Source organism: Zonotrichia albicollis, chromosome 2 (genome assembly GCF_047830755.1).
Source record: "Zonotrichia albicollis isolate bZonAlb1 chromosome 2, bZonAlb1.hap1, whole genome shotgun sequence".
NCBI lineage: Eukaryota > Metazoa > Chordata > Aves > Passeriformes > Passerellidae > Zonotrichia > Zonotrichia albicollis.
In genome coordinates, this window is record NC_133820.1 from 25,992,397 (window position 1) to 26,013,360 (window position 20,964).

The 20,964-nt window shown below is 44.2% G+C and overlaps 1 protein-coding gene across 40 annotated transcripts in view; it reads left to right on the plus strand.

Annotated features, from left to right (window-relative positions):
* LOC102072464 (uncharacterized) overlaps positions 1-20,964 on the plus strand; it is a 430,853-nt gene that overhangs the window by 269,144 nt on the left and 140,745 nt on the right. The window contains exon 6 of one of the 40 annotated variants that reach the window (XR_012578866.1): positions 7,067-7,186. The exons of the other annotated variants lie outside the window; for them this stretch is intronic. The gene's annotated coding sequence lies outside the window, so the exon portion shown is untranslated. The remainder of the gene's footprint in view (positions 1-7,066; positions 7,187-20,964) is intronic. 40 annotated transcript variants of the gene reach the window in all.

Here is a 20,964-nt window from a genome sequence, read left to right on the forward strand (position 1 = left end):
TTAATTTTGGCCTGAATTAAATGCCATTTGTCACCATTAAGCAGAAAATAGAAAACACACAAGCTAATTGGAGAGTTCTCTATAAAAATATTGCTATTGAATATGTAAAGTTAAAATGTTTTATTGTCATCGTAGTCTGTTCAAAATTAAGGGGGAATCAATGCTTATGATAGCTTGAAGAGCATTATGATTTTATGTGGAGCTTTCGGAAAATTGTCCAAAAAGTCTTGATTTAGAATATTTCTTCAATATTTTTGTTAATGCAGAAACAGTTGAGTGTCCTGGTGTTATGGGATGTCAAGGAGTAACAGGGTGACTTCTTCTAATCAATAAATGGCAAGTTTGTCTATTAAAAACAGAATTTTAAAAAGTGACTTCAGCACACATTCCTGTGAACAAATGATTTTCACTCTGGTTTGAGACTTTCCCTGACATTCAGGTAAATTCAGATGATCAACTGCCCATCACTTTCAGTTTTCATATGTCTCAACATCCTTAGGTCACAACGTGCTGGGAATTTCAGAAGCAAGCCAGTCAGGATTTTTACTGCAGAAGAGCAACTTGGATCATTGAGTCTATTCTGAACAAAATCTCCAGCCTCAATTTAAAGCTGCTTCTGTTCCTTTACCATTTAATATTCTTTGCAGGGCTCCACTGAAGCCAATATTCTCCACATCCTAAAGTCAGAGCCCATATTTAGTTGTTGGTAAACCCTCTGACCAAACTGACAGATGCATGGATCTCCTTCCTTGTCAGTCTCTATAATTGTCAGCATGAAGTTAATTTATTTCTTTATACAACCTCAGTCACTAACACTGCTTCCTACATACATGACTGACTCAGGAGAGCTCCACCAGAGCACTGTCAGAGCCAGCAGAGCCATGCTGGTTCATGCCAATTCCTAACCCCACTTTTCTCTTTCCTCTTTCCCCCCTGTCCTTCACAGACAGACACTCTTCTCATTGCATCTGTTCTTATGCACTAAATCCAACAAAGCTCAGCCCCTCTTCAAGAAACTTTTTCTACCTGTAATCCACAGTTCCTGTCCCTTGTCTGGTTTCTAGCAGACAGGTTTGCCCTTCAGTTGCTAACATGTCCCACATTTTATTCCAATTTATGATTTTATGTCTATCACAAGTGTGAACACCCACTGCCCAAAGGCTGGATGTCACCTGTGTCTTCACTACAAATGTCCTGAACCATGTTCCTTTTGGTTTGTGTGCCTTCCTCCAGTCCACCCCTCCTTATTACTGTCTTCTGAATGTTTGCAATTTCTTACTATTTTCCCTAAACCAAGGGTTGGTTGCTGAGAGCTGAGAAAATACATCATGTAAAATCCTCACAGTTTATTTCTCATGTCATATAATCTTTTTTTTTTTGACACGTTCAAAAAGAGCTGAATGGCCTTTTGTTCTTTCCCAGCATGTCCATTCTCACTTCACTGAAGTGGGTGTTAGTCTGTAGCCCACATGAGGTCTTTTTGGTCTGTAACAAGGGAAGAGCTCCTTATTCCCTGTTCCAGAGGTGTTACTAGACACCTGCATGGAACTCTTTGAGGGATGTTTTTTTAAACCCTTCCCTAGGAAGGGGATTCCCATTGTTGCTACATTTGGATAGGAACTGCTGAAAGCTTAATGACCTTTGCAAGCACAAAGGACTCTCCACTGATGCCCATGACACAGCTAAACTCATTGCCCAGATAAATAGAGTCCATTTGTTCCAGGGATGTTTTCAGGACTTTCCTTATAATCCAGAAATATGCATATTCCACCAGGCTTTTATTGCAAAGATTCAGTCTTGAGTGAAAAGGAATTTCCCCCAAGGGGCCATATCTGCCAATATGGATAACATGAACTATTCATATTGCAGATTCCATTCTATTTGAGCCTTAACAGGTGCTGATGAATTCCTTCTTCCCACAGTGAGCTCAGGTGCAAGTTATGCCAGGAGGAAGATAGAATCACTTTCAAAAATCCCCTCTAGAGACTTCACCTTCTCAGAGCATCTGCTGCACTCATTGCTAAATCAATCCATGGCCTGAAGATCATCTCTGACTGCCTAACACAACCAGAACCACAATGTGAAATTATAATGATGGCAAAAATGCTTTCTTAAAACAATCCAAGCATCCCCTGAAGTCCAGGAGGTCAAGAATCCTGGGCTAACAGGAGCAATTATAGGACAAGTTCATCACATTGTACTGTCACTTGTATTAATATTCAAGGTGAATGATATGGATTGACAGATGCAATCAGTGACCTTGGGAGAGCACCTTGTTTAGTGCAGAGAAAGCTCTGGCTGGGTTTTGTCTCTGATACCAGTGCACAGCTCCCAGGGAGCATAACCCCAACACTGCAGCCTTGGGCCAGAACACTTCCATTGATTGCCAGCTGCAATCGAAGATCTTTGCCCTCCTGCAGGGAAAGAACAGGATCAGACTCAGGAGGAAATAGATAAACAAACCCATGTAGCTGGGTGAATAATTCCCCTATTTTATTTGTTGCTGATATCCAGCATACGTCAATAAACCTGTGGGATCACTTGGGGGAATATACTGAGGAATGGATGATGATGCTGTGTAAGAGATGTTTATTTTGTTTCACTAAAAAGAAGGCTGAAAAATGAGTTGATAATTATTTTTGGCTATGTGTTCAAGATATAGAATCAAAATACAGAGTAATTTTTCCCCCTCCCTAACAGTGCTGGGAAAAACAGCAGTGAGCTTAAACAGCAGCAAGGGAAGTTTAGGATAAACATAGAGTAATGTTTCCTGATGAAAAGGACAGTCAACCCTGTCACCACTGGAGGACTGCAAAGCCTAAATTAGACAAATTGATCATGAGATCCTGCCAGAAGAAAAGACAGAGGGTAGTCTCTATTTTTAAATTTCTATGAGGTTTTGGGAATCTTTCTGTTGGTCCAAGTCCCTGGCTTTAGCTGCAGGGACTATTAGATATGGCTGCAGAATACAGACATAGTTCTAGAAGTGGTAGAAGATGCCCAGGTCTTTGGAATTTAAAGCAAAGAATTGAACAAAAAAACAGGTCCTAGGATTTAAAAACTTCACATCTCAACCTCTGTTTTTCTAAAGAGCACCTCAATCTTTCATTCTCTACTACATGTATGTACAACTAGCACATACACCAAAAAATGAACAAGTGAGGTGCTTCTGAGCAGTGAAGAAAAATGGGCTTTGTAGAATTATTGCATTTGTACTTATGGAAAATGCAGAGACACTACAGCAATTGCAGTGCTGGGTTGAAAAGAGTATTTATTCTGAAATTATAGAAGTCACCTGTCCTTGACCCTGTCTTCCAAGGAAATCAGTACTATACCTGGCATTGTGCATGCCACTAGATTTCAGCTAGCTTTGACATCTAGTTATTTTTCAGCTTGTATTGAAGTCCTTCATTCACTAGTTCCAGTTTTCCCTAGGTTTTTGTACAAAATCTTCTTTTTTTCAAGTTTTGTCATATAGAAAATTATTTCCCGATTCATCTGGTAGGTTTCTGACGGCTTTTGTGAAAGAACAAAAGGTGGCTTATTTCCTCCTCTATTGACAGTATCACCTCAACTTCAACATGTTTCCAAACTGCTTTGTTTTCAGTATGCTTTTAATTACAGCTCTTGTACCTTTGGAAGAGTGAGGTTTTTCTTCCCTCCCTCCTGAGAGCTGCCCTGTTCCCCTTACAGCTTTTATTTTCTTGTGCCTTTGCTATCTTGGTATTGACAGGATCTTCATTACTATCTGATTCTGTCACTTCTCATTCTTTAATGATGCCATCCCTCTGCCTCAGAGCAGTGTTCCAAGGATTACCTCTGTGTCTGTCCAGGTGTTTTGGGCAGTCAGCCTCGGATCCCCCCACTGTGCCCCCACCATGGCACAGGCAGATCCATCTCAGTGGTACTCCATGCTCATGTGCCTCTAGGGCTGCTCCCAAGACAAAGAGAGGCTTGGAACACCTTAATTTAGCAATTAGAATAGCAGGGAGTGCCAGGAGCATCCCAAGGTCCTTTGGCAGCTCTAGCTGTTAGTGACATGCCTCAGCTGCCGGAGAGCAAGGACAGGCTGCAGGGGGGGGCTTTGTCTGCCTGCACTCCTTTCCTTTTAGGAACATTTTCTTGACATGCCTCCTCACACACAAAGTGAATCTGTCTTTACTAACATACAGCTGCCAGAGGCTGATGTTTCCTAGGCAACATTCCTATGGAAAAGCAAAGTACTGACCATTCTCACATTGCTCTTTTGAAGTCAAGCTATAATTTCATTTATTAGCCTTTAAAAAGGGGGTTGCCACTCTGCAGGTGAAAAGGAAAAGAAAGTAGCCACTGCTATTTCCCAAGAGCCACAAGCTGGTCTTTACACACTGCTCTCAACAGCACAGGTGTGAAAGTGCTCTTTGGGCTCATAGTAATTTCTAGGGAAATTAACATTGGCTGTTTTTTTGAACAACAATAATTTTTGCACATTTTTCAGTCAGTTGGGGAACACCTATCAGCTAGGTGCTCCAGAGCTGGGTGAACCATAACTAGTCCTCTTATTTAAACCAGCTGTAAGCCCTGGTCAGCAGCCCCAGAGGGGGATGATGGTTTCTGAGCTCTGCTGCAGGAGGCTCCTGCTGATTGCTGGGGTCAAGGTGACACACTCTGACTGCTCACAGCACTGCACAAACACAGACACCAAAGTGCTCCTCTGCTTTCTGTGTCTGTCTCCAGCACACCATGAAATTTTTATTTTTTGTAAGCTAATCCAACCCTGCCTTCCTGATAAGCATGGCTGTAAACTTAATTGTTTGTTTGTTTGTTTATTGAGGAGGAGGAAGGAAGCAGCAAGGAAAGCATCGCACACTGACGCAATCACAGGAGAAAAAAGCAAAACCTCTCCAGCAACAGGTGGCACCTAAACAAAGGCTGAGCAAGGCAGTTCATCAATATGCTCACCCTGTGCTTCCTGGGCTGCCTTTCTCTCAGTCTTAACTTGACAGACTGGTGGTTGCCAGTTTTTTCTCAAGAGACACCACTAAAGTTCCTATCAGAGGAACTTGCCATGTCTATTCTTAGCCTCCAGATCTATTGTGGCAGACGAGAGGTGGGGTTCTTCTGCTAGCCAAGACAAAAAAGAATCAGCTGTCTGCAAGCTGATAAAAGCAAAGCTGCAATTTCCATTTACTTTTCAGTTTTGTATGTGCCATGTTGGGCTGCTTCAGCTCCCTGTCACTGCAAGATTTGGTTTATATTAAAAAAGCTCACATTCTGGGGAGCAGCAGTAGGTAACAGGAGAGCTACCACCACTTTCTCTTTTAGAAAAATCACTCCTAAGCAAAAAATAACCCTGTCCTCACAATCAGCAATTGCACACCAGAGGCGTGCAAAATAATAAAGAGGTGGCATGTTTTAGGTGGCTCAGACATGCACATGAAACCAAAAGGAGACTCCTATTTTATACCAGGGACATGTGGATTGCTTATTTTCTACTTTATCCTAAGCAAGCTATGGGAAAGCACGAGCTGCAGAGGGCAAGGTGATCCCCTATCAGTGATCCCAGGGGATTTTCTGCTCCAGCTCCCACAGCCCTGAAGCATTTACCATCACTGTAGCATTACACAGATGCCTCTGGAGCAGAACAGATGCAACTCCAAGGCCCTGGTGTGTAATTCTCAGTATTTGTGTGAGGGAACCTGTGGGCCTCACGCACAGGAGGTGAGACAATAGAGCTGTCTTTGCAGGTCCTGCCTATGACCCTGTGCATTGAACAATCAGGAGGAGAAACTCCCTCCCCTCCAGGCTCCCCGAGGGCTGATGCAGGTCACACATGAGAGAAGGCAGCTATTTCACACTTGGCTTGCAGAGGGCACAGCATGCGTGTCTGGGGAGCAGGGAGAGGAGGGAATGAGGGAAGGAGGAGAAGGAAAGAAAACAAGGCAATGGAACTTGAATCACCCACAACACCAGCTGGGTATAAATGCAATTCTCTTAAGAGACTTGGTTTTTTTTAATGTTTGTTTGGTTTTCTCTTTATAACTTGTCAAAGGAAGTTATTATTATTTTGGTTTTATTTCAGAGTTCCTAAGTCCTCTTTTGTCCTCTCTCTTCAGCTCAGTGTAGTTAGAGACTGCCTAGTTTATCTCCAAGTCCCAGGAAACCCCAGTGGCTGCCCTCCCAAAGCCTTTTAAAGTTTTGAGTTCACTCCTGGATACCTTGGAAAGGAACAAACCACATCCTTTAGCCATGACCTCCCAAGGCACACCTGGCAGAGCAAACCCAGTGTGGATTTTGGAGATCTAATTCAGCTCACACATCCTATCCATGATTCTGATGTATAGATTTTGATGCCACTAAAAGCCTGAAATTTATTCCAAGATCATCTCAGATAACATGGAAGTGATGAATAGAATTGTTCATTTTTCTTGATAAGCATGATCACAATCCATGACATTTCCTTGCATGAAACCAAAGCCAACTGTGTTAGTAAAAACTGCCTGTTAGAGGTGTTCTATTTAGTGACAATTACAATTCAGGATCTTAAAACATTTCAGAAAGAAACAGAAAAAAGATACTAATTTTGCTGAGGAAACAAGTTTTCAACCAAATAATCTAAAATTATTTCAAAAAAAATTTTTTTAAAAAAAATTTTATTTGTTGAGGGCACAGAAAAATAGCTTGGGGGTGGTAAATTTATTGGCACATATTTGACATGGATGGCACTAGGAAGGCTGACAGGTTTATTCTTTTCAGGAGCCATCCTGCACTCCTTGCAGAGCCAAGTATTCCTGCTCACATCAGGCACACCCTGACTGGGATGTGCCTCTGTCTCTGCAATGCTGCACTTACAGCTTAATGTATCAAAGCCAGTGCACATTAATTTTAATTCCTATGAGTATGCCAAGCTGTAAATTGAGGCACTTCATGAATCATTCATCTGGAGAGGCAGCTTCCAGGAGAGAGGTGAGGCAGATGGTCACGACAGCTAAACCTCACCAGCTATCCGAGGTTTAACTTGCCCATCCAGGGCAGTATTCTTATTTACTCTGCCTACTGAAGACAAAATATCACTTCTCCCCTGCAGCTTATCCAGCTTTCCTTCTCCCAGGAGTTACTCAGAACTGTCACCTCACGCTATTTGTCCCTAACCAGCTCCAGATGAAACAAGAAGGGAAAGGCACACAGCTTCAGCTGTAGCTTGCTGGTAAGAATATCCTTTTTTGGACTGAAAGGGAGGAGAGCTTGTCTCAGCACCTCAGGCAATAATTCAGAGGAATAGGGACATGCAAGGGCAGGGCAGGAGAAGCTGAGCTTTCTCTGGTATCAGCAATAAATTATCCTAGAAGTCAGGGAGGAAGGTGTTGTGTCTCACTTTCTCAGCCAATGAGCAGTGTACAGAAGAACTAGAATGCTTCTGGAGGCAGGAGAAAATGTGGGCTGAACGTGGAATGTTGTTTTATCATCACATTGTGTGGCTCACAAGTTCCTTGTCTCTGCAAAGGAGCAGTCCTGATCTGCCTTGTAAAGATTTCATCATTAAGGAATCTCCCCTGTGAACTCTCACACTCATTTCTCTGTCCCCAAAACAAAAGGCTCTCCGTGTCCCTCTGTGTCTGGAGGAGCCCAGCTGTGAAGCACAGTGCAGGACAATCCAGGCAGGGCTCTCTGGGAGCTCTCCCATCCCAGGGCAACTCAGCTCTTGCCTATCTTCCAATCCCTGAGCTGTTAAGAAGAGACACCCACACAGCCCCAGCTCTGGGAATGCTTTCACCATGAGGGATCTGAGAGCTCATCAGTGGTACCAGGGTCCAGCTCTTGGGCATTCTCCCAAGCCCAGAAATGTCCTTGGGCCCTCCCTAGTCTCCCAAGTTTCAAGCAAAATGTGAGGCATAGATATGGACCCAAGAAGTGCCCCAAGCCCAGTGCCACTGAAGGATGTGCTGCTTCCAAACCAGCTCTGCAGTATGACAGGAGACTTGAAAGCCAGGGAGCTGAAAAGCTGAGGGAAGCCTTGGAATTTGCCTAATTTGCATTGTATCAATTCTGTAAACACCTCAGATGGGATATAGCTCTAAAACTTATTTCTACCATTAGACAGCCCCTGCTTTGAATAGCAATGTACAAAAAGTGAAGAAAAGGAGAAAACAATGTTCTACAGTTGTATTATGTCTCCTGCAGTTCAATGAAACAGCTCCCTGGTTTGAGCTCATGAACATTTACTCTGTGTTCATTTTATGGGCTCTTCTCAGTTAAAGGGCTTTTTTCAGCACATATGGGCTTCCAAATATAGTGAAACCAATTTGCTTTGAAAAGCAATATATCTGCTAAAGGGCAGTTTTATTTTCCTTTAGGTAAAGCAGAACTTTTATGCATAGCAGAATCCTGAAATACAAAGCCCACTAATTGGGGACAGGGAGAGACAGTATACTAAGGCTAGTTAAAAACCTGGTGAAATATTTCAAAATCTCAAAGGATCCTGACCTCAAACCCTTTACAGCAGCTATTCCCAACTACTCAAGCTCCCTCCAGCACTTAAGCAGGAATGAGCAATCACTGTTTTACTACCTATGTGTCTATTATACAAAAAAAAACTGTTTATACATTTGAGGGGCCATTTGTAGACATTACACTGAGAATACACTCAACAGTGATTAAAGAAAAGCAGGTCTGCCAAGAGACCTGGTATGTAAAAGCAATAAAACCTTGTGCTCTGCCCCATTCACCCCTGTTCTCCCCCCACCTCAGGCTCTGCTCTCATGAGGAGTTGAAGCTTGTTCTTTTTCCTCTTGCTGCTGTAGCCCCATTAATCTGCAAGCCAAAGGTAAAACCCGGAGTCCAGAGACTTGCAGGGTCTGAGTGCTATGTTTGCCAGCTGGGGACACCAGCGTAGCATTGTGTGTTCTGTATGGGTTTTATTGTAAAGTTGGTTATTCTTTATAAGTTAAGATTTTGGTTTGACCCTCGGTTCCCCCCATGTTCTCCCTCATAATGGTTTGTTCCTACTGCCAGTTACCTGTCCATCATTGTAACCACATCCCCCCCCTTTATTTTGAGAATTTTCTATGTCAATCATCCCTTACTTAAGATATGATTTGTCCCCTGAACCTTTTCCCTCCCTTGTGCCATTCTTATTGGCTCAGTTGTGTCCCTCGCTCTTCCCTTGTGCATCGTTCATTGGTCCCTCGTGTCTCCTCCCATCACACCCATCCCCTTTATCAGTGCCTCCCCAAGGGTTATTTCTGATGCTGTTACTGGCCCCAGCTGGGTGAATAAAGTGCCTTGGCACCCATACGTGTGTCTGCTCCTTCCTTCCTTCACCTCAGTGCTTCGCAGTCCTGTTCTCGCCTGCGTCACCACGTCACAGACAGAGCCACTACTTGGGGTTCTGGCAGAGAACCTGGGAGTGGTGGGATTTGTGGTCTCCACCGGTCACTCAGGGAGCGGCTAGCCGGCACCCATCAGCTCCAGTGGCCACGGGATGAGACTGCACACCAGGAGCAAAAGTCCTTCAGTCTGAGAGGAAAGTCACCAAGGGTTTGCCAGTGACAAACACACCCAGACCCTGACTGTAAGCAATGGGAGGCCAGGTTCCAGTTCAGCTCCCCAGCCTCACATCCTGGTGCCACTTTCTCGGGATTTCTGCCGGTGTCAGAGTGACTCCAAGATGCATTAGAAAGTCTCTTTTCCCAGCCCAGCCATCAAAGAAGGAGGCGGGATTCTTCTGTTCTTGTTCTCAAGGTTGTTTATTGTTTCTTATCTATAAAATTCTTTCTCCAATTGGCCGAGGTCTGACTTGCAGGTCGAGTTGAGGCGCACTGCCTGCCTCAGAGGTGGTGTTGTCTTTTTATACTAAAAACTACGTGTGCATTATTTACCATAAGCTCCCAATACCTATCACCTATGTTAGACAGTGAGCTTCTACCTTAAACCAATCCAAAAGTGCCACCATCACCCAGAACATGGAGGCTAGGAAGAAGAAAGAAGAAGGACAGGGAATGCCCAAATTCCTCCATCTTGGGACCCCAAGCCCCCATTCTAAAAATCTCAAAAATCTATTTTTTCCCCCGTGACAAATTAACTATTATTCTGCTTAAATTCTCTTCACTTGCAATTCTTCATATAAAGGTGGTAATTTGCTCCATGGGTCAAAATCAAAGTCACAGGTGTCTTGGGCTCTGTGGCAAGGTCTCTGAGCCCCTTGGCAGGGTCGCGAGCCATCCAGGGCAGCCAGAGGGATGTCTTGAGTTCCGACACCACTTGAGACACCAAGGGCAGCCAAGACACCCACACAGGGCTGGCTGAGGTGATGTGGAGCTTAGGAAGACCTCAGCCTCCTGATGGGAGACAGGACAGACCACCAGAATCACATAATAATGGTTTGCTGCACTTAAGTACCTGAACCTTGACTCCACTCGAGTCAGCAAGGGGGTTCACCTGTAACAGACACCAACATTTGTCTGATCAAGAGCTCTCCTAGGACAATTACCTATATCAACAGTATGGCTGTATTGAAATTATTAGGAGAAATTTCTACACTGATAGGGTAGACCAGCATTGGAACAGGCTACCCTAGACAGTGGAGGAAAAATACCAAAAATGTGTAGATGTAGTGTTAGAGACATGGCTTAAGGGTGGACTTGGCAGAGCTGCGTTAATGGTTGGACTGAATGTCAATGATCTTAAAGGTGTTTTCCAACCTAAATGATTGGGTGAATTGCGCTCTAAATGTGGTTGCACACCCAAATTGCTACCCACCTCAGTGAACCTGCCTCCATTCACATGGGAATAGAGCTGTTCACTTGGCAGAGGAGGGGGAACAATTTGTTGTAGGTTGCAAAAATGCATCACTGAACAGTGAGCAACCTCTGAATATTCTTCTCCTTGAGTGACTGACTGAGTAAATCACAGGGCTAGAGAGCTCAGTTTCCCCTTACCTGCCCTTACCCTGTGCCTTACCCTCATTTCATTATGTTGCAGTAGAAAAAGGAGTTTTGGATGTTACTCCTTACCTGTCCTCTCTGAAGCCTGGTCTCAGGTGTCTCACATTGACAATTACACAGTGAGGAGGGAAAACTGAGAACTTTTTCTGCATAAGCATCCCTGTTGGAAGAGACTGCCTGGACAGAGAAGCACATGTTTGCTGTTGGAGGGTTTCCCTGACCAAGAAGCACGAGCAGTGCCCTACATCACAGGAGGACACAACTGTTGAGATACAGCATGATGCACAAACAGGATCCACAGTGTAATATTACACCAAAATAATACCCTGTGGGGGTATTACAGTTTTCAATCATTGTATTCTGAGAACCTCTCTGTAGGATCTGGAAAAGCTTCTTCTCCAAACAGAGAGACATTCTGGACCTGAAATGTGCATCAAGTGTTGGCAAATGGCACCACCCCCTCTGCAGTGGCTCAACAGCTTGGGCTTGTACCACCTCCAGTCAGGACAGGTTGGTCTGAATTCCTTCCAGGACACCAAAAAGCTCTTGCATTTAAACAACAGTTCTTGTCTTCCACAGCAGTTTGACCTATTGTCTTAGTGGGAATATTTTTTTTTACTTTTCAATACCCATCACAATAAATCAGACTCTGTATATTAACAGGAAGCTCAGAGTAAGCTAAATATCAATGGATTAATTAAATGTGATGGATAATGATTGCCAGCTAACACAGGCATTAGCAGTGTTATTGCATGTTTTAATAAACAGTTCTCAAATTAATTTGTGAGGATGGTGCCTATTCTGAATCCATGCTTTGTGCCTTGCCTGCCCTGCCCCACTTCAAAGAACATTATCTGCTGCTGTTGTGTGGTGGCAAGCTCCTCTGCATATGGAAGCAGGAGCTCCCCAGTTATCACAGACTGACATTCAGCACCTTCACTGATGTGTAGATAATGTCAGCCTGGAAAGGTGGCAGGCAGCATCCTGTCCAGCCTTCCCTGTGGGATGAGCAGATAAGCATCTCCAGCTGTCAAAATCCTTCTCCTTTCTTCTGTATGCAAAACTTACATCCCATTTGTGGCAGCTGAGGATGAGAGATATGCCCTTGGTTTAACATGCTTTGCAGTTAATCCTCTCCAAAGTGTATTTAAAGCCAACAGCAGTAACTCAGTATATTAAGGGATTTGGTCGGTGACCATATATTAATGGCCATCACATTGACGGTGCCCCCTTTATATTTTAATTCTCTTGTGGTACTTATGCATGCACTGCATGTATGGGCTAAAAGGGATGAGGGAATTTTATAAATCCTGTGGCCTGAGAGAAATGCAGCCCTGGCCAGGAACAAAATGTGTGCCATTTCATCAGGTTTTTGTATCATTACCTATCTCAATGTGCAGAAACAAACGGCTTATAATTGCAGTAAAGAGGCTGATGCCTTATGTTAGTCTTCTAAGCACTTCAAATAGCACATGATGATGATATAAGCTGGAACTATTGTGCTTGCTCTAAACAGTGGCCTGTGATGTGACACATTGTGATGACACATTGTGATGACATGGACTGTTGCAAATCTAGCAAAAACCACCTCTAGCCATAGGTACTGGGCCATAGCAATATAGGATAGGTAACTAGTACTATAGCAGCATAAATAAACTATTTTGATACAACAAGGAAATATTTTTAATCCTGTTTTCCTGATGTTTATGTGATTGCACTGTGACTGTATCTGTCTGAAAACTGTTGAGTCAGTAGCAGATTTCAATCAGCTGTGACAGAGCTTCAAAGGGTATTGTACTTTAGCCAGCTCTGTGAACACTGGGTATCTGAATAGAGTTAAAAGAGACACATTTAACACCCTGATGAGAGAAGAGAGGGAGAAAACCAAAGAAAGATCAAAAAGAGAAAAGGAGACAGAGAAAAGTTCTTGTCTTAATAGGCATCAGCGCATTTGCTGCCAGATGCAGACCTTGGTGTGGTCCCTGCTTGCCTTGTCCCTGCTCCTGGCATCAGGTGACCCAGCCTGCACACAGCAGCTCAAAAGCAGCACCTGGACTTTACACCCTGCCAAGCACAGTTACCTGGACTTACTGCTCTGGGGTTCCCTGTGCTTCACTCTGGTGCACGATCCTCCATGGGCTGGGGAGAAACAAATGCATGGAAAATCAGGAAACTGGAGGAAAATGCATTTGACTTGTTCAGGTAGGAGCTGATTACTTTTAGGTAGCACAACAGCTTGTCACTGGTGTCTCCTGACTATTTACGTGCAATTTGGCTTCAACCAGCTGGACTCTGAGCAGCCCTCAGTTATGCCCCATGGCTCTAAATGCCTGGGAGCAGAGGAAGGGACAGATCCAAATCTCCCACAGCCTGGTGGAGAGCTTTAACTGGTGATTTATTGCACAGGAGGACAAGCATCTGGCTGCTTTACTGATAGGAAGCTGCACAACTCCAGAGCATGTGTTGTGTCCCTCATGGAGGCAGGCATCTGACAGCATGAAAACCAGAGCACCTTTGCTAACTCTGCTCTTGGCACCTCAGGTCCCACAGATCCGTTCTGACATACCTTACCCTGTCTGTCACTGCATAGAGGATCCACAGAGGATCCACTCCAGTGGCTCCCATGGATTCCTCCAGCAAGCAGTGCCTGGCACCCGCTGTCCTGTGCTGACACTGTTCCGTTCAACAGGTGTAGACCACAGAAAGGTTTGTGTTGGAAGGGACCTTAAAGGTGAAGGAAGTGACTCTGCAGCTGAGGAACAGCCCTCCCAGACCTGCAGACAAGCTGAGGTGGGAGAACACCTCTAGAGATGGTCAAGTTCAACCCCATCAGTCCAGCTGCAGTGTTTCACCAGGGCTGAGTCACTTTATTGGATCTGCTGGTGACACTTTTCCTAGTGCAGCCCAGGGTGCTGTTGGCCTTTTTTACAAGTGGGGATATTGCTGGCTCCTATCAAAGCTGGTGTCCCCCAGGACCCCCTCATCCTTCTCTGCAAAGATGCTTGTGAGCCAGATGGCCCCTGGCCTGTTCTGGTGCCTGGGGTTTTCCTCCCCAGAACAGGACTTTACACTCTCCCTGGTTAAACTTCAAAAGGTTCCTGACAGCCCCTTTCTCCTGCCTGGTGAGGTCCCTCGGGATGTCAGCACGACTTTCTGGTGCCCCTGACACTCCTCCCAGGTTTGTACCAGCTCCAAGCCTGATGCTTTCCCACAACCAGAGCCTGTTGTGCAGTGACACTGTGCCTTGGTGTGAGCTAACTGCAGCAGTGAGATTATTGCTTCAGCAGCTCCAGCCAGGGCTGAGCCTCCTGCTTGTGGTGCTGTTGGCACCAAGAGGCCAGGGCAGGAATCTGCTCTATTTACTATTCTACAGGTAAAATTACAGCTCAAGGAAATTTACAAATGTGTAAATTTTGTGATGTGCAAACAGAGAGACCATGCCCTGAGCCTTCTAACTCACCTTAAATTGCCTTTAATATCTGCTTTGTAACTATTTGTCTGAAAATGTATTTCATCTGAACTAACTGCTGTGCAGGACTGAACCAGTGCTTTGTTATGAGACATGCTAGATACAGCAAAAAACACATTTCTACCTCCAACACAAATGCTTGACTCCCCCATCCTTATGTTTGCTCAGGCCCAACAAAAAGTCATGCTTCTCATTGCTTTTTCTAATCATAGCCACTAGAAATCAGTATAAAAGAAAAAAGAAATTGCAGAAAAAACTCAGAATCTGAAAATTTTAGTGCAATGCTACTAGACATATGGGTGTATTTTTAAGTCCATTTGGTGAGTTTCATGCAGTTGAAAAGATAAATTAAAATGTAGGGGATTTTTAGTTTTTGTTTTGTATTTTGTTTTACCTTTCCACAAGTAATCACAGGATTTAAAATGTTGGGTTTTGTTTTTTTTTTTTTTTTGTCTGAACAGGGGAATTTACATGTATTTTTAATGCAGGTGGAATAAAAAGAAATACTGGCAAGGTAAACAAAATTGCAGCTGTGTCTGGAGGACAGGTAGGGAAGATGACGGATCTATAATCACACCTCTGTCAGGCTGGCTGCTCTCAGCTCAGATGGCAGGATGGTGCTCTCTAGGTATAATGGAGATCTATAAATAGCTGCATCATTATATAAGCCAGCAGCAGTCTCATTCCCTTTCTAAATATAGGCTGTGCAGCAAAGGACAGTCTGGTGATGTGCTGCTCCTGATAGCGATTAATAGCATGACTCACACTGCCCAGCTAATAAAAATGAAATGTGTGCCTTGGAGGCACCACACTGCATAGAGGGAATGTGCACGAGGAAAAAAAAAAAAATTAGATTTGGTTTTGTGACCAGTGAAGGAGAAACTGAAATCCAAGCATGAAAGTCTCTAATCATAATGACTTCAAAGAAATGTGAAGCTGTCATTAATGAAATGTTTAATGTCTTGTGTTCTGTTCATAAAAAATAGTTTATTGCTTTTGAGTAATTACTGCAAACTCATTTGAGGGGCCATAATAATCTCACATTTCCTAGGCCAACATGGCTGGCATGCTTGGGATGCCGTTCAGAGGTGGGCTGTGTTCACTCAGGATCCATGTGCAGAGCTCCCACCATCAACCAGGCTGCACATGCCAAAGGGAGGGAAAGCTTTCTGTAAAGAATAAGTATTCCTTTTGTAAAGAGTTTTGAGATCAATGCAGCAAATTGCATCTAAGGCACACTTTGACCTTCAAATGTTAATTATCATAAATAGTGAGGCATGTACACCCTTGTTCAGTCATGCTGCTGGTTTGCTCCCTCACATCCAGTCTGCAATCAATATTGCCATTTCACACACAAGGGTTTTGCATCCACCTTTTTTCTTTAAAGTTAGGGTGCTGTCTCTGCTGAAGCCCTTGCTGATGTCTTTATTTAATTACATGGCCAAGGTGAATGTCTCTAACTCTAAATTGTGACTTTATCTTTGATGGAAAGTGCTGCAGTAGATTCCCCCTGTAGCTCAGGACATTGGTCTTTGCTCAGGAGGGAAGGAGCCTTCTGCAGTGAATTGCAGCATCATTTTGTACCATTTTCACCAATTTGTCCAGGCCTTCATGTCTTTCATTAGAAACACTTTGGTGTTCTTCCAGGAGCCTGCTTATACACTAAAACAGTTCTCAGCAGGGCTAAAGGGCCCTTGGACAAGTGAGGCAGTTCTTGCTCACCTCTGAAATGGGTGCTGCTGTGTGAGGCTGAGGTTTCCTGCCTGGGAGGGCACACACAGCATTAGATACCACAGTCTGAAACTTCAGCCTCCACTTCCTACCCAGATACATTCTGTCCACTGCTTCAGACTCCAGACCTCTGGTTCAACAGTAAATTGACCATTTCCTCACCATAAAATAGCCTTCCTTGTGGTGTTTTGCTGAGGAAAATGTTAGGTTAACAACCTCCAGAGAAGAGGAAATATTATCCACAGCTTCTTTTTGTACAATTTCTCTGACTTTTTCCAGACTCTTGTTTCAAGCAGTCAGATGTTCCATTTGCACCTCCAGCAGCCCCAGTGTCAGTAATTCTTAATTTAAACAATTTAGCTGAGTTTGCCATCAAAACAATATTTTTTTCTTCTTTCCCCTCAGGATGTAGAGCTCTGCTCCAGCTGCTTGCCTTTGACAGATTTACGGTAATAAAAAATAAAATAAGAAAACTGTTATTTTGCTTTCAAATACAAATCTTTTGTGACAGATTAGACATGGAAGGATAACCTACCTGGCTGGAGGAGTCAGGTATTTATCAGCAGGACTGCACCGCTATATTCAGCAAAGACATGGTACCAGCAGCTTGATCTTGGTCATGTGGATAACCTTAAAACCTTTTAAAACCCAGAGCAATGCTAAAGAGACACATAAAGGGAACTTGCACAGAAATGACAATCCTTATCAATCAGGAACGTTCCTGCACTGAAAGCCTCAACTCTGCTACACAGCTGTAGTGGTCCCCATCATTTCCAAGGGTCCCCACTCATCTGAGGCTGAGGAACAAGGCACCAGCAGCCAGCCCACAGCTGCCTCATGCCACACAGGCTATCTCAAATCCTAAAATACAGCTCTTGGAGGCTTCCAAACCTGACAACTATCATGAATCCTAAACCTACTCTATGGTGGAGGGCCATACCCAAAGAGGAGAGCTACCATTTTGATGAAAAGTCACATAAATAAAGATTTGTGTGTTCCTTGGTATTTCTATCTGGCTTGAATGGACCTGAAGTGAGGCTGAAGATGGACAGTGAGGCAGAAGATGGCTCCCACCAGAGCCCCCTGTAAGTATTGTCCTGTAAGGCATTTTTAGAGCAAATACAAACCTAATGGACACTTCTGTGTGTATGTTAAAGTGTTTCTTGCATTTAAAATGAAAAAAGGCGGAGGAACACATTTTAGCTATGACTGTGAGCTTTCCAGGCAAAACCAGACTGCTTATTTAGAAGTGTGCAGACCCCATGGGGAGGCCCTGGGACAGGTATTCCCCAATGTATTGGCATATCAAACCCCATGCAGCAAGGAAATTCAGGGTAACAGGTCTGAAAGCACACACAAAATGTATTCTGATGGTAACACACTTAAGTCCCCAGGCAGGTACTGGAGGGCAGGGATGCTGTTCTGCTCTCTGCCAGAGAGCACTGGCAGGTTCTCTGGCACTGCACATGTGGTGGGGCCACGACACTGCCCCGGGCAGGATTTAAAATTCACCTGACTGGATTCCCCTAGGGCCCAGCTCTGCAGCACCCTGCCAGGGCTGCTCGCTTGGTGCCCCTGCAGGCTCTTGGACTCACCTCCCCTGTCTGAACAGTTTCCAGCCATCAGCATCCAGACCTGCTCGGGGAATACGCTGAGACTAATTTACAGTTTCTTCCCTGATTGATTAGTTTGGAACGAGAGGCAAATCATTAAACCCCAGGCCTTTTATTGATAATTTGCAAATGGGGAAAATGGTTCAATTCTTGGTATTGATCATTAGTTACATCCACTTTCCCACAATTACACAAAACATGGCTTTTGTTGCTTGAATTGAGCAGCTTTAAGCCACATCTAGGAAGAAAATACGCCTCCCTGTGCCTCACTGCAAAGCTTCTTCTACACAAAAGCTGCAGGAGCAGGAAAGAAAAAGAAGCAACGTACTGTCTTAAAAAATGCTTGTGGTCTTGTGGAGAACAGAAAGGTCTTCATTTATTTGCTGCAAGAAAAAAGGTAAAGGTCCAGAACAGCATGGTGATTCGAGCCTTACAAGCATAGACTGGAATTTGTTGAATCTTCCAAGTTAATGCACAAACAGCCAGGCCAAAGTAAAACGATTTACAAAGCTAAAAAGCATTTCTGGCTTAACAAAAGCTAGTTAATAAAGTTAGGAAGTGAATATGCATCCTGCCTATCCCTCTGTCTGAAGGAACCACACAGGGCCTGTCTGTGCCCACGTGTCTCCAGGCCCCTCCAGGTGGGAAAGCCTCTCCCATTCCTCCACTGCTCTTGGCATGATGTGCCATGACCCAAAAACCCCAGCACCCTCCATGCTTTGCATATCCAAAATAATTGCAGCCAGGACCATATGCTAAAACATCCTAACCAGGCAAGAAACCGTACAAAGGTAAAACCTGAAGATTTTACCCTTCTTTAATAAAATGCTATCACAGTTCATTCAAAAGCTGGAAGTATTTAAAACCTGATGTATTTTAATCCAAAAGTAATTCTGAGGGGATGGTTTGCTTAGCAGCTGTATTCTGGGATGAAGCCCTTGCTAAATCTAAAATAGCCTTTATTTTATATAATAAACATATATAATAACAACCAAACCAGATGCTTTAGCCTACATTTCATATTTGAAGGTACTACTGATATAAAAATAATAGCCTGTAGGATGGTCCTACATGGTGCAGTCCATGCCTTGAAGAGACAAGAAAAAAAGGAATAGCCTGGCAAAGAATTATCACCTTTATTATAGGTATAGCTGAGGAACAGGGCTCTGAGTGATTGGCTGTCTTGCTCATAATACCATTGGAAGGCCAAAGCCAGACCTAATGGGGTCTGGTTGTGCCAGACAATATGTTCTCACTGCCATCTTCACTGATGGAAATGGCTTATTTTAAAAGTAGATTTTCGTTGGCATCAGCTTGGTTAAAGACACCCAGTTTCTCATGGCTGAATCACACATTAAAGCTGAATAACACTTATTCTTCTGCTGCAGAAGACTGCTGTGGATAGCTTGTAGGCACTCAAATACTACCAAAAAAGCAGCATATTAACTTTAGTTAAAAAAAAAAAAAATCTGAAGTTTTAGGACCTGAAGAAAACATTAAGAAAAGATCTTATTATCCTTATCTCTGTCTTATGCTGTCAGGTGACAGGTATGTGATTCTGTACAATATTGCCATAAAAAGCCCAAGATTTAAAGCACCTGTAATATCTCTGACATACACTGGAGATGTAATAACCTGGGGCACAATGTTCAAAGTCCATCTGATTCCAGGTGACAACAGCCAGAAGTGTGCACTGCGTAGAGAGGCTGCTGTATGTTGTATCTATTGGTGCTTTCCCTTTGCTGAGGAATTTTTGTTCACTGATGTGATCATTTCTCTCACTGCATGCTCAATTTAATGGAGCAAAATGCAAAACTACAACAGGGCAAATCTTCCTCTGGGCCAGCTGCTTTGTTTACATAACATGCTAACTTTCCTAGCACTTACGTGTTTTGTAAGAATCTGTAATTGGAGGTGTAACACTGGGTGCAGGGGTTGCAAATCAAGTAATGGTGTATTAATTACTTTCTTTTTGCACCAGGGCTTCTAAATTTTGATGTAACTAAATAGAGAGCAGGACAAGAAAATGTGAATCACTGGAGACTTCTGAGCAGCTGTTAAGGAAAAGTGATGGCTGGCTCTAAAAATAAAGCAGTGGAAGAGCAGACCTGATGCTCCAGGTGGTCTGTGCTCCACAAAGCACCGCAGAGGGTACAGCAGCCATGTGTCTGCAGCCCCCATTGGAGCTGATCTGGAAACACACAATCAGGCCTGATTGTCTGCTGCACACTGAGTTTCTCTGCCTGGAGAATGGCTCTCCCAGGGATTTCCAGCTCTCTAAACCAATCCACACAAGTCCATTAATTATTGTTGCACTCCTGAGGGTTGAGACCCAAAACATTGGTGGCACCAAAGATAGTTTCAAGACTCTGTTGCCTTTCCTTGGCACCAAATTTTCCTCCTGTGTTTCTGCTTTCGTAATCAATGTGCTCATGAGCAGCAGGAACTGTATTTAGGGTTGATGTCTCCCTCCTTCTGCTGACTGGCAGCAGGTGGGCACAGTAATGGTCTCCTCTCCTCTCCTCTCCTCTCCTCTCCTCTCCTCTCCTCTCCTCTCCTCTCCTCTCCTCTCCTCTCCTCTCCCTCTCCCTCTCCCTCTCCCTCTCCCTCTCCCTCTCCCTCTCCCTCTCCCTCTCCCTCTCCCTCTCCCTCTCCCTCTCCCTCTCCTCTCCTCTCCTCTCCTCTCCTCTCCTCTCCTCTCCTCTCCTCTCCTCTCCTCTCCTCTCCTCTCCTCTCCTCTCCTCTCCTCTCCTCTCCTCTCCTCTCCTCTCCTCTCCTCTCCTCTCCTCTCCCTCTCCCTCTCCCTCTCCCTCTCCCTCTCCCTCTCCCTCTCCCTCTCCCTCTCCCTCTCCCTCTCCCTCTCCCTCTCCCTCTCCTCTCCTCTCCTCTCCTCTCCTCTCCCCTCATTTTTACCCAACTTTTATTTTCTCACATTAGCAAGCTCCTTTCTTTATGAAATAAAATCAGTGGCCCAGGTGCAATCTCTTCCAAGCCTCTCCCAGACAGTGAATTTTGGCAGCATTTAATCTGAATGTCAGGGGTTCCGCTGACCAGTTTTCAGCTTCTAGTCCTCACCAGGAGGAGCTGAGCCACTGCTGTCACTGCTTCCATACTCACTAGAGAGCCCAGCCCAGCAAACAGGCACTTTATCTCAGAGAAGGCACATCTATGGATTCACCAGAAAGACACAAATGAGAGATAAAGCAAATGTGGAGAGGACAAAGACAAG